A 16914-nucleotide genomic window follows, 5' to 3' on the forward strand; every position below is an offset into this window, starting at 1 on the left:
TATAAATAATGTAAATTTTTAATCTAATTATATCACATTTTCTGTTTGTTATTCCATTCCTCTGTATGTTATCTTAATGTAAATTAACACTAAAAAAATTGGCTTCTCACTCGAGCACTCGCCTTTCTGTCTAGAAGAAAAATATGAAAGTCATTCCATTTAGAATCCATTAAAATAAGCATGCAGTAAGATTAAACGGATAAATAGCTATAACTTCACGTGCAGTCAAGGGTGTCGCCAGAGGGGGGGCAGAGGGGCAGTTGCCCCTCCCTAGACATGCGAAAAAAATTATTTAAATGCTAAGTCATTTATTGCCTGATTTATAATTCCCGTGCGAAAAACCCAAGAAGATTATGTTTTAATTAAAATAATCTTCTTAAGCTTCTTAAAATTTATGAATCATTTTTATTTTACCTACATACAATTCATATCCTCTATCAATTTATATCATCTTGCCCCCCCTGGCCCATTGGCTGGCGACGCCCTTGCGTGCAGTATATTCGTAATTAACATAGAGTTTGTACGCTTCAAACTATTCCGATTAAAAAATTAATCATATTTAGCTTTTACACCATTTCCATTTATATGGGAATAATTAATTTTTTTAAAAACACATTTATTCATCGAACACCCAGTGCCTAATATTTTTACACATTTAGACACTTCTACGCCCATATCTGATGTTTTAATTTTATCTAAAATCTTTTTCCTCGATTCCTCCATTATATGCAAATGTACTGTACCACCATATAACTTACATAAAGTTTTGAATTACATAGAAAATTTAAATTTTATACATGAACTTTCCTTCTACATTCATAGAGCATAAAGAAAAAGTATAGATTAACTTATTATTTGATTTGAAAACTCGAATCGTTTCACCAGTTGGCAGATTTAAATGATGCCAACTTATTTCCCTAATAATTGATTTGTTAGATAAAATGAATCCGAATTTGAGGATTTGTGTGACATCCTCCATTTACTCGTTTCATTGTTAGCTAGATTATATAACAACTATATTTTTATAATTTTTCAATAAATTTGTCAGAGAATTTATTCAGATAATTGTCGATATATAAGAAAATTTTATTATAAAACAATAAAATAACATCACGCGATCGGTGGCGATTCGATTCGTTGAGAATCTTTAAATATTTAATAAACGATCCGGATACCTCGCCGCTCGTTTTATATTTAGTAAATATGCCCGGGCTATTCCAATTAAAGATATCCATTACTGTTAAATCATACAGTGATAATACAAATTACATTTTAATAAAAAAGTCAGAAAAGCTACACACCGACAAAGGAAGAGAGTCGATCAATAAAACAACACAATGGTTGTTTATAATTGTATATAAATATACAAATAAAACTAATTAAGTTGCCAACTACATATTTGATCTTTTATTGCTTTTTGTTATATTAGTTCCCATTCTGCATGTATCCTTTAGACTCATCAATCAACTTGTTTCTTCATACATTAACTGGGTGATCAAGTAATCGGCATTCTTGATATTGAAATTTTTAATGTTTTTTTTCAAATTAATAAATTTTAGAAACAACATAACATGTAAAGGTTAAGTTTACTACTCCTTTGTCCCAAAACACATAAATTTCCAAAATTTAATATATAAAAGTAATATTTTTGAAACCACGAATTGCTACATAATGATCCTTTTTCTCGATTGATGTCTCTACAAAAATCAGGTTAGGAAAAAAATTTATTTTAGGCGCTAATCTAAATTATATTTATTTAATAGTCATTTCTGTTGTTTTTCCCATGGAGGAAGCTGTCAAGACAGAGGAAATTAATAGTTTAGAAAATCAACATCCATGGATATGAAATTCTCAATCACTGTGCCTATTGTTTAGATCAGTTTGGCGACCCCTGATTTAGACCTATCAACTGTCACTCTGTCGCGAGGCTTAGTAAGGCCACAGCCTACAATAAGAAACAGCCTAGTCATTTGCTCTGAACACGTGTGTCGATTCCTGAGGCGGTTTGCACATAGTCCTCACTAGGAGCGCTGATGACCGGACTATTCGATCAAGTGATCAATGCTAATTCTGTTGTAAAGACGTGCTTATAATAGATTTAAAAAATTAAAATTTCGAAAATATTTTACATCAAGATATTGGTGAATTTTTAAAAAGTTTGATCTAAAATGGTTCATTGCTCTGTGCCGTTTTGTACATCAAATAAATCAAAAAAAGATGGAACAAGTTTTCACGAATATCCCGCGGAAGAGAGTTTACGTTTAAAATGGATAAAAGCTGTCAGCAGAAAAGGTAAGATTTATTTAATACTCCATAATTAAATAATGTAGGAAAAACGAATAATTTTATAACATCTATGCTACTTGCCATTGATGCTACACTTTTGCAATTATTTTATTATATGCTGTAAGGGTTCGTGCAAAAACCACGTGTCCCCATATTTCCCAAATCTTACTTCCCCTTCCTATTATGATCTTTTGTGGTTTTTATAAAACCTCTTTAAAAAAGCACATGGAAAATTTCAACCCTCGAAAATTTATATATTACTTCCTTTTATCGAATTTCTCGGATATTTCAAAAACGGTAGAAAGACATTGCTGAAAACCACTGTGTGTATTTGAAAAGCATTTAATTTCAGCTTTTTAAAATACAAATAAAATTAAATACATATACTCCCCCTTAATGAGGACAAGTACGGTTTTTGCACAACCCCTAACTTCAATGAGATTAGGCTATATTGCAGTTGCATTTTAAATTTTTGTACAATTTATCTATTTATGCATACAAATTATTTATAGATAGTATAACTAATAGATTTACTGTATAAGTTAACTCTTTTTAAAATTTACAGATGAAAACAGTTCAAAACTTTGGGAGCCAAGCGACTGGTCAGTTGTCTGCAGTAAGCACTTTCTAGAATCAGATTATAAACCAGGATTGAAAAAGAGAATATTGATTCGAAATGCCGTCCCAAGTGTTTTTCCCAAATACCCATCCTATAAGCAGGTTGTTTGTAAAGAAGCCAGAAGAGAAGTAAAAAAGATTAGTTTTAAGAAAGGAGTTTGTACTGGTACCAAACGAAAGCATGTTCAATCTGAGCAACAAGTACATGATCAAGTTCCATTAATGAGTCCCGTGGACGGAGCTGTTTTTTTAGACTATGAAAGCAGGTTCTCTAGTTCCACAGCCAGATGTGAACTTTCAGACTGTGACATAAGGCCATCTAGTTCTGCATCTGGTATAGAAGTTTCTGTAGGGACAAGTTATACAATGTTAAAACTGAAGTCTGACAAGAGAAGACTGAAAACTTTGGAGCAGAAATGCAGGAGACAAGATTACACTATCAAGCGCCTGTATGAAGAACAACGTAGAATGAAAGCAGAAAATAAATTGTTAGCTGGAAAGCTTGAAAAATATCATATAGAAAGCTTAGAGAATGACAGTGCCCAAGGTATGTTACAATAATTCATGTGATAACATATTAATATTCCTAATATCCTATTATATCAATATAGTACATTATAACACAAAATTGGTTTTATGTAATCTGCTATTGATTGTTTAACTTTTTTGGCAGATTTGTGTTAGTGACTAATAAAATTATATTGTACTTTTAGGTAACTGCAAAGCAGATTTCATACTTGAACAACTGGTTGTTTACAATAAACAAAAGCCTCGTTGGAGTGACAACACAGTAAAATACTGTGGAGCAAAAAGTCTTCTAGGGCACATACATTTGCTAGGAAAACTCCACTTTTATCATTACCATCAAAACCATCAAAATCAACACTTTTATCATTACCATCAAAATCAATTGAAAAGATATATAGGCTCTGTTTCTGGGGTTAGTGTGGGTTCCCTAATTAAGCAACGATTAACTCAGGAGGCAAAAAAGTTGTCACAAGTGGAAAAGTTAGGTTCACTTATTTTGGATGAAATGACCATTAAACCTAATCAACAGTATAACAAGCAAGCAGACGAAGTAGTGGGAACAGTAAAGATGAATGGCCTGGAAAAACAACTTGGACTTGAACATGTCACAGCAAATAGTCTCCTGTGTTTTGTTTTTTCAGGATTATCAAAAAGTTTTTGAATTCCTGTTGCATATTTTTTTACCAATGATTTAAAAGGTCAGGAACTTTATACTTTAACTTTAGATGTGATCCATTCAGTGGAGACAGCAGGTTTAAAAGTACTCAGGATAGTTGCTGATGGCCATAGTAAAAATGTTAAGTTATTTGAATTACTTAGTGCTGTCAACCCTCCAATTCCAAAGATTCCACATCCAATGGATAATAATCGTTCAATATTCCTATCATATGATCCATGTCATATATTAAAAAATTTCTGGTTATTGCTTCTTTCTCCAAGTAGGGTAATGGTGAATCATGGAAAACATATTAGTGGTGTATTTCTCCAAAACCTGTTTCACCTACAGAGAGATCATGTTATTAAACCAGTAAGATGCTTAACTTTTAAACATGTCTATCCAACAAATTTTGATAAGATGAAGGTTAAGCGTGCAGTGGACATATGCAGCCAAAATGTAATTGCTGCACTGAAGTTTTTACAGAAGCACGGACACAGGTTTGGGAACTTGAACTTTGTTGAGGCCGAGGGCACAATTGAGTATTTGGAAATGATGCAAAAATGGTTTGCTATTCACAATATCAGCAATACTCAACACCACATTCTTTCCAGAAATGCAACAGTGATGCAGTTTGTTTCTGCTAATGATGAAAGGCTCAATTGGTTGGATGATGAGTTTTTGGGATATTTACAGTCCTGGAAAGATAGCTGTGACAGTCCCAATGTTCAATTTATCAGTAAGCAAACTTATGAAGCTGCTTGTCTTACAACCAGATCCACTGTTCTGTGTATCAGGTATTTGTTGGAGAATGGTTTTGATTTTATATTAACCAGAAAATTCAATTCAGATGATATAGAGAACCTTTTTAGTGGACTGCGGTCCATGTCTGGATTCAATGACCAGACAAACGCCTGCAGCATAATGCAAGGACTGCATACAATTCTTAAAACAGGACTAATTAGTGCATCCCTTGAAAGCAATGCAGAAAGCTTAGATTGTGAGGAATGGATGTCTCCTAATGAAGACATGTCCATTATTGTAAATCAGGTATTATATTTTGATTAATAAATTACTTTAATAGACCTAATTTAATTTAATTTAATATACCTAATAAAGTAATCATTATAATAATAATTTATTATTTTTAAAGGCATGCATGGATAAGAACTATACTATCAAGGAAGTTACTAAGCATATTGAGCCACAACTGAAACAGCTAGAGATTAGACCTTCCAATATTATAAAGCCAAACATTCAATCTGCTACAATGGCATACATTGCCGGATACTTAGTACGTATCACCGAAGAGAAAATTGAATGTTCCGACCGTTTGGACATACTTGCATCAGTGAAATCCCCCGCACCTATCACGGGCATAATAAATTTAAATGATCTAGGCGGGCTCTTATATCCAAAAGTAGAGTTTATTGGGTTTTTGCAGCAACTGGAGAAGGCTATTCATGCAGGCTTACCATTTTTAATTCAGCAACCAGCTGTGATGCATAATTTATGTAAGATTATTCTTCCTTGGATGGAGAAAAATCCATTGTTTATGTGTGGTAAAGATGGACACCAAAATATACTGTGTAATGTAATTCTAAATTGTAAGGATATAAAAATATTTTTTAAAGTTGAAAATTGTCTTAATATGACCAGAATAGGTACAGTACTGTACATCTAGCCCATTAATTATTATCGCATTTAACCGTCTAAATAATTATTGATAACATGTCTATTGTTTTAGATTGTTCTGCAGAAATCCGGGCAAAATCTTAATTAAAAAAATCAATAATTTGCTATATCCTGTTTGAATTACTGTTTTATTTTACGAACATATGACATTAATCAGTGTGTGTTGTTATGGTCCGTTGTGTGGCTCCATCTAGCGGGAGAAAATATTTTCGTTTGGACACAACTCTTCAATGGGATTTCCCCCATTTGACTAGGCTGTTTCTTATTGTAGGCTGTGGTAAGGCTACGATACGTAATTTATGTACTGTACAGTTAATCCCTTGTAAGCATCCATTACTTCATTTCTGCTATTAACGAAAATACGTGTAAATCGTTATTTCGTATAGAATACTTCAAAATCATTATAGGCTATAAGTTTTATTATAATCAGGCTGTTAAAAGAAACGTTTATTTAACAATAATAAAAGCAATCGTTAATTTACAGTGAAGATTTTTTTTCATTTATTGTGAATCAGATTTTCGTGATAAAAAAGTATTTTTTCAATGTTTAACATTCCTTCAAACGCTAAAAACGTTCTTAAAAACTGAAAAAGGAATGACTTTGTGTATTAATAACTTTTAAAATGAGAATCGGCACGTAAAGGCCGCCACACACGTTCAGGAAATCCTTTGAGGAATAACTGTGCAGGCCTGGCCACGGAAGCTGTGGAAGCGCCGTTTCCCTTATATTTTCGAAAATATAAACAAACAATGCAGTTATAATAAAATATTAATTTTAATTAATTCAAAGTATGTTAAAATATAAAAATAATCGCACAAAATGTGGACAAAAATAAAACTTATATGGTACTATATATTTACATTATATATATATAGATGGCTAGAAAAATTATTTGCAACTTTAGCAGTTCAGTAATAATTACTGAATTTCGATTATTAAAAATATGTATTAAGATTCGTTCAGAAGTTGGCTAAACTAATACATATCCAAGTGTTATAGGATGTAGTTGTAATATTAAATAGCAAATTGATAATGTTAATTTAAGTGTAAATTTAAACAAGCAGGAATTTAAAAATGAAAAATATTTATTAAATTGTTATTGTTAAATCGTTTTCGTATTTAGCCCTTCTCAATAAGGACGATGCAGTGCTCGACGACTTCTACGTGGTCTCCTCGTCGGTCCGTATCCCAAGCGAGCTCTTCGAGAACACATTCTTCCACCTCCTCGAAGCCATCCTCTCGGTGATCGGTTTGCGGCACTAAGTCCCGGCAGATTCGTCCTTTTCGGTGTTATCTTAATTCGTCTTCCTCTGAAAAGCGATTCGTCTAATGCCATAGCACTCTCGACGGATTCTTTCTCGGCAAATTCAACGTAGGCAAAGCCTTTCGGTTTACCCGGGTGCTTATGACATAAAATCGTCACGCGATGTATCGAGCCACAGTCGCGGAAATGAAGTTCCAATTCTTTAGCACTGGCTCCGTAGTCGACGTTGCCCACGAAAATTGATCTTCCGTCGGCTTCGACTTTTTCCCGAAGTGACGGGTAACTTGGTGGAGTAAATTGCTGGCGAATTTCTCTGGTCTTCGCAGATGAATCTTCGACCGTAACTAGCGGTGGTTTATCGTTATGTTCGTTATTTCTCGAGTCTGCCATTTTGTTAAAATATTCTCGTTGTCGAACTGCTGTCTAACGAGGCAGAGGGATCTAAACGTATGCGACGTTTATATAAGCTACGAGCGGGTTCGTATTGGTTGATTGCAGTAGAAAGGCACCAATAGGAAACAGTTAAGAAGCGGTTTCGATCCATCGCAAACAATTGAGAGGTTCCTACTTGTCGAAGTACGCCTTTAATCACTTTAAAAAACAAATAATGAAGTATTTTGGTATTTTTTAACGAAAGATGTATTTATAAAATCGTTTTAGGCGTTGATCGTTGATTATTGAATTAATTAACGTTCATAAAACGACAAAATTGAATGCAGCAATTTAAAGTGGTAGAACAGCAGTTGCTGTGGCAGTGTTGTCGCGAGTCTTACGACAAGCAATCTGAATCGTACGTGTTTATATCATATAACATTAGATTCTTATCACTGTCTTTCACCTACTGTCGAGGAGGCGTAACGAGCAGAGAGAAAGAAATTTAGGTTTCCGCCTGACGGAATCAGTTTTTCCGGAGTGGGTCGGCTAGCGTGTGTCACCATCACCAAATTGAGTCGGGTGTGCCAATCGGGGCAAAAGAAAATTACTGACTGGCCGACTAATCTACAAGATGGATGAAAAGAAGTTTGACTGAGGAAATGGAGACAGACTGTTAAATTGTGGCCATTCAGAATTAGTGTTGTATATGCTTAGGTTGCAGAACAAATGGACTTGATCTAAAATAAGAAAAAAGAGAGTTGTAAGGATAATTTTGTGACGAACCCAAATCTGAAAATTGGGGCGGCCCAATCTGAAATTTACTCCTGCGTTTTTTTAAGATTCTTTTATTGGCGAAAATTAATTGATAAGTTAACGAAGTTAACGATTACAGAAGTTTATTTAATATTAAAAAAAAAAATACAAACGATGCTTCTGTCTTTGAGATCGTAGTAAACTTTATTTAATGACAAGACGAAAGAACAGAAAAATTGCTTTCGTTACCTTAGTTTATTGCTATAGAGCTAGTAGAAGGAACGGCGAAACTCGATCGAGGCGCCTGTAGCGGCGATGCCGGGTAACAGAATCGAGGCTACAAAGGTGGCATCAGTGCTGTTCCACCTAGTACTTTTGTACTAATCTAGTACCTTTTTTACTTGTTCCGGTACCAAGATACCCAACACCATTTTCCTAGTACCATTCGTGAAATCCTAATACCTTTCCTTTCAATTCCAGTACCTTTCAAAACATTCATTTTTATTCTATTTGCTTTGGCAGTAAATAGATTATTGCTTCCTCATTCGAGTGCAGCAGTCGAACATATTTTTTTACAATTAAATTTAATAAAAACTACAAAATCGAGTTCTTACCGATTCCTGCGAAGCACTGTTATTAGGAAAGAAGCTACTTAAAAGCAACGACGATAAAATATTACACTTGGAAACCATCATCCGCTTCGACCATACAAAAACCTTCTAGTGAGGAAGATTCTGACGATATTGAAAAAACACTGGTAAGATCATCGTGATAATTTTAAAGTTTAGTACTTCGTGTTCATTACTTTTGTTTCAACATTTTGTTCATTCGATTGTTGTTGAATAATAGCATTCTTGCAATATATGAATTTATTTTGTATGAATTTTGTGTTGTTACATGTAACACTATATATATTTTAATAAATAGAAATTTGATAAATTATAAATTTATATAGGCCTATTATTTATAAGTATGTATTATTCAGTCACTTCTCGACTTACGACGGGGTTCGGTTCCGCAACTTCGGACGTAAGTCGAGAAGTGACTGTACTTAACAACATAAGTTAGCCATTTTAGTTACCCTTTGCGTGTGCTTGTATAACTGCAGAACAAAACTAAAGATGACGCAACCAATCGCAAGATATGTGTGTGTATGATATATATTTGACGAAAACTATAAAAAATTGATACGACGAAAAATTTTTTAAATGTAAGTCGAGGTGGTCGTAACGCGAGAAGTGACAGTAGATCATTTTGACTTAATGTATTCATTCTGCACGTACTGTACAAAATAGTTAGTTTTAGGACAATCAACCGTTCGGACATCCTGGGCGTCGATGTGGTTCTTTGATCGCAGATCGAAGGTGGCCCCGGGACATTGGCGTCGACGAGTCTGTAAAGCACGGGGAGACTTAGACCGTGTCCTCGACGCCAACGGACGAAGTCCGAAGTGGCACGAGTTACGGGTTGGCACAATAGACGAGAAATTTTTTTTTTTTTTTTTGCGCGTCGACACACGGCGTTTCGGTTATTCGGAACGTTAACCGAGTGCCAAGTGTCCTCGATTGTCGGATATTATATCAATCTCCGTTCTTTCTTTCGTCCATTTAATTGGTCGTTCTCCCTCAATCACGCTTCCCGAATGGTTGGGCCCTCGTTACTAAGCGTAACGAGACTCTTACCCGGAGCGCGCGAGAAAAGTGAAAATCGAAGAGGAATTCGATCTTCCACCGATCGTAGGACGACTTCCTTCCGCGATTTACGGTTTCTGCCTGGCAGTTTTGTAGTTGAACACCCATTGTTTATATCAAAGACTTTTACCTGTGTTCTGTTAAACTAATAAATTTTTCTCTAAATTAACCGTTTTTTCGCTTTCGTGACGGGTCGGACCTGTCCGGAACCTCACATTTCCATAAAAGTTTTAAACAAATACTGGAAATGACAAAAATAAACAATTCATGTATTTTAGTTCTAAAATACAATATTATGTATGTATTATTTGTATTTGATACGATACAAACAATGATAGAAAAACTTAGTTTATAAAAAATTTAAAAAAAAACAACTCCATTCGGCGATTTTTCCGCAAAGTCAATAGCAAATTCATTACTTTATGATAAAAGTCGCCGATCGTCGACTCCATCAACGTACAGTGGTGCCTCATATAACGTACTTAACGAACGTGCACCTGGAACGAATTAAGTGAAACGTCCGTTATACGAAACGCATTTTCCCTTAGAAATACATGTTAAAACATCTAATTCGTTCCGCAGCATAAAATAACCGTGCTGTATCATAAAAAAATGAACAAGGGGTGCGTTCTTTTATTCCACCGCGTAACTCTGCGCGAGCGACATTCGTTTAAAAATTCCTGCGGAACGCGTTCCTAAATTCCGGTGGGAGTGCGCGCCGTCGAACGGCAAAAACAGCCGCTTGTAGCAGCAGTTTACGGTGGAGGCGGCCGGATGGCCGAGCGGTCAAGGTTAGTAGCCTGCCGCCCTGGGGGACCCGGGATCGAATCCGGACGGGTCGAAAAATCCCCAGGAATTTTTCGGGGGTGGTCCGTCCGGATATGTCGGTCCCCGTCCCTCACCACCCAGCCGCCCCATTGTGGGCCTGGCCGAACCCATAATGGGCTAGCTATAAGAGGCCCTCTTAGTGCCCACAGGGCGGAAAGAGTTACAAAAAAAAAGTTTACAGTGGAAAGCAACATGGCGTCCTCCATGGCTCAGATAGTTTCGTTTCCGGGTTCATTATGTGATTTTATGAATGAGAATTTAGAAATTGTGAAAGCGCGAGTTAGCGCACGCGGTGATGTGTTTACGAATTTTTTTTTTTCGAGGCTATTTTGAATGCTCTTTCAACAAATAATCCATTTTATGGTTAAATTTTACAATTGGGACCCTTCTTTTGCCTTTTAAAGCTCTTATTTTAGAATAACAGATTCCTCCATCACGATACTATCGATAGTGCGGGCACCGCCATCTCTCTTTCTTTCACCGTCGTTCCTAAATGCCTACAAACAGCAGCGCACTCCCGTAGTAGCGGAGACGCAGAACGACCGCTATTAAAGAACGCACCCATGGAGCAGTCACCAATTATGTCGGAAAGTCCGTTGATCGCAGCCAGTCCGTTATTCGAGGCGTACGTTATACGAGGCACCACTGTATTTAAAAGTTCTTTTTCTATCGAAAGCGACGCTAGCGACCACAATCTTTCCTCCGACTGACAGTGTGTTCCTGGCCAATGTATGAATTCCCTTCGTGGTCGAAAAACTGCGCTCGACAGACCCACCGGTAGATGGTACCGTAAAAATTAATAATATTAAATCGTATAATTCTTTTAATACGTCTTTGTTCGGATCGTCATTAATTATAATACTTTTTATGTCTAAGAGTTACTCGTCGATATAGTCCGGACACGAATAAAAATATTGCGATTCGCCACGTAATTTAGGATAAGCAAAAAATTTCCCATAAAATTTACTTAATTTAAAGAATTAAAACACGTTTGGAAAAATTGTTTTTCGTAATATTAAAATTATTAACATCTAAAAAGTAATAAAAATTCTAAAGATTTTGTCTGAAAATCTATCAATATAATTACAGTATAATTAAAAGAAAATTATAATTAAATATAACTTTGCAAAGAAACGTAAATAAAAATAACATTGAATACTCTTTACTTTTAAATCTTAAACAATTCACTTAGTCATATAGCTCCCTACCCAGTGGCTAAGGGATAGAATAGTTGGAAGCGTTATGCGTGTGTAGCTTCCACAAGCTAAACCGGGTGAGGTAGGTGCTCTGTAAAGCGCATGCACAAATGCCTATAATCTGGCTGCTTGGAAGCTGACCCGGTTTTGATAATACGGCGCTTCCATTCCGCCACTGATATTCGAATACACAATAGCAATCTTGTTGTTTTTTTCACGTGTAGTATAGAAATTTGTAATAAGATACATAATGTGGTTATAATAAAATATTAATTTTAATTAATTCAAAGTACAGTACGTTCAAATATGAAAATAATCACCCAATATGAATTCATATTTTAGAAAATACGAGGGAAGCGGCGCTTCCACCGCTTCCAATGACGGCACGCCACTGATAATCGCTGTGGAATTTAATTGACTTGATCTAAGATAAAAACAAGAATTATATGCTATTTACAGCATATACAACACTAATTCTGAATGGCCACAATTTAACCTAGTCTGTCTCATTTTCTTTCTTTTTTTTTTCCTCCTCTTTCTTAGTCAAGCTACTGGGCGGGGGCGTAGCAATCGAAAATGGCGCCTAGGGTACGCATCAAAGTTGCGCCCCTTCGTAAATTATCTTAATATAAAAAAACAGATACACTAAATAAAACAGTCCGTTTGGCCAACTCCCCTTTTCTCGCCAAAACTCTAACCTTTTATACGGATTGAAGTTAAGTTTGATTAACCAATCAGCGCTACCCAGCTCTGTCGTAGGTCCGGCTATGGTCCGATGATCCACGGCCAATCAGCGATCGTTGATTCAAAACTACTGGTCGTTTTCCAACCTACTTCTGCAGCGTCGACTAATTTGAAATAAAATAAAAAGAAACAAGAAAAGGCGGGAATCGTACGTCCAGACGATTCTATGCCGACACTGACAATTAGATAACAAATCAAGTGGCTTCAATAACGCTCGCTCGCTCACTCGGGAGTATTTAAATCAGAATCACAAATCGCATGTAAACAAAATAAACAACTGCGCGAGAGGTGTCGAATTCGAACGAGCGAGTGCACCGCCTGCGCGCACCCTCATTCCCTCTCGCTCATTCGCGAAGCTCGTGAGTCGAGGACGAGATTGTTTGATATGAATTGATTTATTTTGATTTTTAAATTTAATAATTGGCGATTTTGCGCGCCCCTTTGAAAGGCGCCCGGGGCACGTGCCCTACTTGCCCCACCCTAGCTAAGCCACTGCTACTGGGGTAACATTTTCACTTTTTGTCAGCTTTTTAAAAAATTCCCTCGTTAGATTAGATGATTTTCTTGTTGAAATGCTCAGTAGAATCCTGGTGTGTGCATAAATTACTTTTTTGAATATATCTTTTCTGAGTTAATTATATTTTTCAAAAATAAAAGCGTCGATTTTCGCCTCTGACGCTTAATAACAAAAAAGTATTTTGACATATTTGGGTGCTGTTTTGTCGAATATGAAGCCACACAGTTGCTTGATATTTTTGCGGAGTTTGGTGAATTTCGGTCGAAATACGGAAAAGTTATCAGAGTTCTAAGAGAAAGATTACCTAGCTCTTCCATGGCCTAACTTTAATAAAGGGAAGCTTCTGGAACAATGCGGGCGGTGTGGACTTTTTGATTTCGTTTTTGTACTAAAATACAGTCGATTCCGTTTAATTGATGCAGCCGCCTTTTTGGGCCAAATCTCAAAGAAGGAAGCCAAACTAATAAACATACATAATTTAAACGCTTAATTGGGATAGTAGCAAAAAAGAAAATTTAGCAATTTTTTGATATACTTTAGGGATCTTCCGAAAATATGTCAACACTAATGTCGTGTAGGCCTAACGGTTGGCGGAGACAAAATTTTGTCTTTCGCTCCGGCGGTTCGGTTTTTCCGGAGGGGGTCAACGTAGCGGGAGATGTCACACCAGGATCCAGTCTGATGTGGACCGGATGCGAGCTACTGACCCTGCTCAAGATTGGACGACTTCATCCCATCAGAAATTTTCAACTTTTATGTAACTTTTTCAAATATATGGTTTTTAGTCGTGTCCAGCAACTCACCCACGTTATGTTTCAGACGCAGTTCCCTCAGGAGAAAATCTCAAACACGGCTGCTTTTAACCATCGACTCCATTTTATACAAGACTTTTCCCGCTTAAATGCGAACTGATTTTACTTTATTATTCTTATTTTTTAGTTTAGTTTCTTTTCTTTATTACATTTCTCTTTTCTATCTGCACTTTTCGTCATATTTTTTTTCTTTTCTCAACAATAAATCATATATAATCTTTCATTTGTGGCGCATTACTGCTCAAACTGCTCGTCTAGGATAACTACGTCGATAAACATCTCTGTTTCTCGATGTCACCTTGTCTAATGAGCATTAATTAATTCAATAATCAACGATCAACGCCTAAAACGATTTTATAAATACATCTTTCGTTAAAAAATACCAAAATACTTCATTATTTGTTTTTTAAAGTGATTAAAGGCGTACTTCGACAAGTAGGAACCTCTCAATTGTTTGCGATGGATCGAAACCGCTTCTTAACTGTTTCCTATTGGTGCCTTTCTACTGCAATCAACCAATACGAACCCGCTCGTAGCTTATATAAACGTCGCATACGTTTAGATCCCTCTGCCTCGTTAGACAGCAGTTCGACAACGAGAACATTTTAACAAAATGGCAGACTCGAGAAATAACGAACATAACGATAAACCACCGCTAGTTACGGTCGAAGATTCATCTGCGAAGACCAGAGAAATTCGCCAGCAATTTACTCCACCAAGTTACCCGTCACTTCGGGAAAAAGTCGAAGCCGACGGAAGATCAATTTTCGTGGGCAACGTCGACTACGGAGCCAGTGCTAAAGAATTGGAACTTCATTTCCGCGACTGTGGCTCGATACATCGCGTGACGATTTTATGTCATAAGCACCCGGGTAAACCGAAAGGCTTTGCCTACGTTGAATTTGCCGAGAAAGAATCCGTCGAGAGTGCTATGGCATTAGACGAATCGCTTTTCAGAGGAAGACGAATTAAGATAACACCGAAAAGGACGAATCTGCCGGGACTTAGTGCCGCAAACCGATCACCGAGAGGATGGCTTCGAGGAGGTGGAAGAATGTGTTCTCGAAGAGCTCGCTTGGGATACGGACCGACGAGGAGACCCCGTAGAAGTCGTCGAGCACTGCATCGTCCTTATTGAGAAGGGCTAAATACGAAAACGATTTAACAATAACAATTTAATAAATATTTTTCATTTTTAAATTCCTGCTTGTTTAAATTTACACTTAAGTTAACATTATCAAACACTCGTGCTTTGTATCAATTTGCTATTTAATATTACAACTCAAATTCACCTGTAGTAGTAATTTTTTCTGAAAAAATTACTACTACAGGTGAATTTTAATAAAACTTTATTTTCTCTGAACTGTCATTGTGCCAAAAATTTTTAGACACCGGTATAAAGTCCTACTAATAAGTAAGGTCCGAATAGACAATTACAATAATACAATTAGAAATAAGGACAGTAAGGCAATTTTAATATATTTAAATAATTTGTAACCAAATGTGACATTGACTGTTATTCAATTACATTAAAGCACAAGGCACCAGGTGAGCCTAAATGCAGCTCTGCACAGGAATTAATTACTTTAATTACATTGAAATAGTATCTTTCCTTATTATTAATTTTATTTCATAATATAAATTGTTTAGAGAATTAGAATACAAATACAAATACTTACAAACTCACCTTGCATTCTAAATATATAATTCTCTCTTAACACATATTAAATTGTTTCGAGTGCCAAGTTGTTTCTCATGCTAACTTCTTACATTTATTTCTTGAAAAGAATAAATAAAAAAGAAATCTGTAGTAATTATTAAAACATAATTAAAATGTATATTTCCCAGCTGTCATATTTAAATCTCGCTCTTGCTCTTCTCAAGAAATTCTATTATATATTCACAATGATAACAAAGTTATCATTATGAATATATAATAGAATAGAATAGCGCCAGACTTATTATGCACAGAATAGGAAATCAACATTTATTGGTTTATATTATCTGAGGAATGCATTTTGGATCTTCTTGTCCCTCATCAGCTCCTATACAAGTTACACATTAACTTGTATAGGAGCTGATGAGGGACAAGAATGCCCAAAATGCATTCTCCAGATAATATAAACTAATAAATATTGATTTCCTAAATGAGTGATATTTCCTATTCTGTATATAATAAGTCTGGTATTACGACGGATGTTGATGGCAGTTGTGAGTTATGCGAATACCGAGTACAAAGAAACTGGGATTTTCAAAAAACAGAATCTTTAATTTGCGTGATAAAAATACAGGAACTTGTAGGATGCCAGCTATACAAAAAAAAATATCTCTCCCCGACAAGTAAATATACATATATATACACCTTATAACTAAACTTATAACTAATTATAACTAAATTAAGATAATGGGAAAATGAAGATGAATAAAGTAAAGGATAGACTGAAAGAGAAAAGGGTACCCAAATATTACGGCGTTATCACGGTGCGTTATATACAATGGTTGGTGGATCTCTTCTTTATCGTGAACGATTAACTTCGTCACTAAAACGTAAGTTCCTTGACGGACGGGGACAAAAAATATTCTCGAACTTCTCTCCTTTCAATCCGGATTTTTCTACGTTCCCTCGTACTTCTTTGTCCTCTCCACGTGGTCCCAAAAACGTGGTGGAGAGCCGCCTCTGGCGCGTCTTTCCTTCTCGAGTCTTCGTCAAAGAATGACCACTCTGTTCCCGTTATAGCCTAAGGGCCGCATACCGTTCGTTGTCCTAAGGGACCACCTGCTGTTGAGCCATTATGCACCGGTCAGGAGAAAATACCAAGAAGTAAAGATAATAGTACTAGGAAGAAGGAAGGAAAATATATATTCTAATATAATATAAAATATAACTATACAGTACAATAATGGCGTTTAGCCACACAGTTAACGAAACTAACAAAGTTCGATATGTTTGA

At 35.9% G+C, this 16914-nt stretch overlaps 2 pseudogenes; one reads left to right on the forward strand and one right to left on the reverse strand.

The window, feature by feature from the left end:
• Positions 1-6912: 6912 nt before the first annotated feature.
• LOC136985046 (polyadenylate-binding protein 2 pseudogene) lies at positions 6913-7437 on the reverse strand (annotated as a pseudogene).
• A 7139-nt stretch (positions 7438-14576) lies between these two features.
• Positions 14577-15101, forward strand: LOC136985047 (polyadenylate-binding protein 2 pseudogene; annotated as a pseudogene).
• The last annotated feature ends 1813 nt before the right edge of the window (positions 15102-16914 follow it).

The sequence above is a fragment of the Centruroides vittatus genome, unplaced genomic scaffold, assembly GCF_030686945.1.
Source record: "Centruroides vittatus isolate TY-2023 unplaced genomic scaffold, ASM3068694v2 contig_948, whole genome shotgun sequence".
Taxonomy (NCBI): domain Eukaryota; kingdom Metazoa; phylum Arthropoda; class Arachnida; order Scorpiones; family Buthidae; genus Centruroides; species Centruroides vittatus.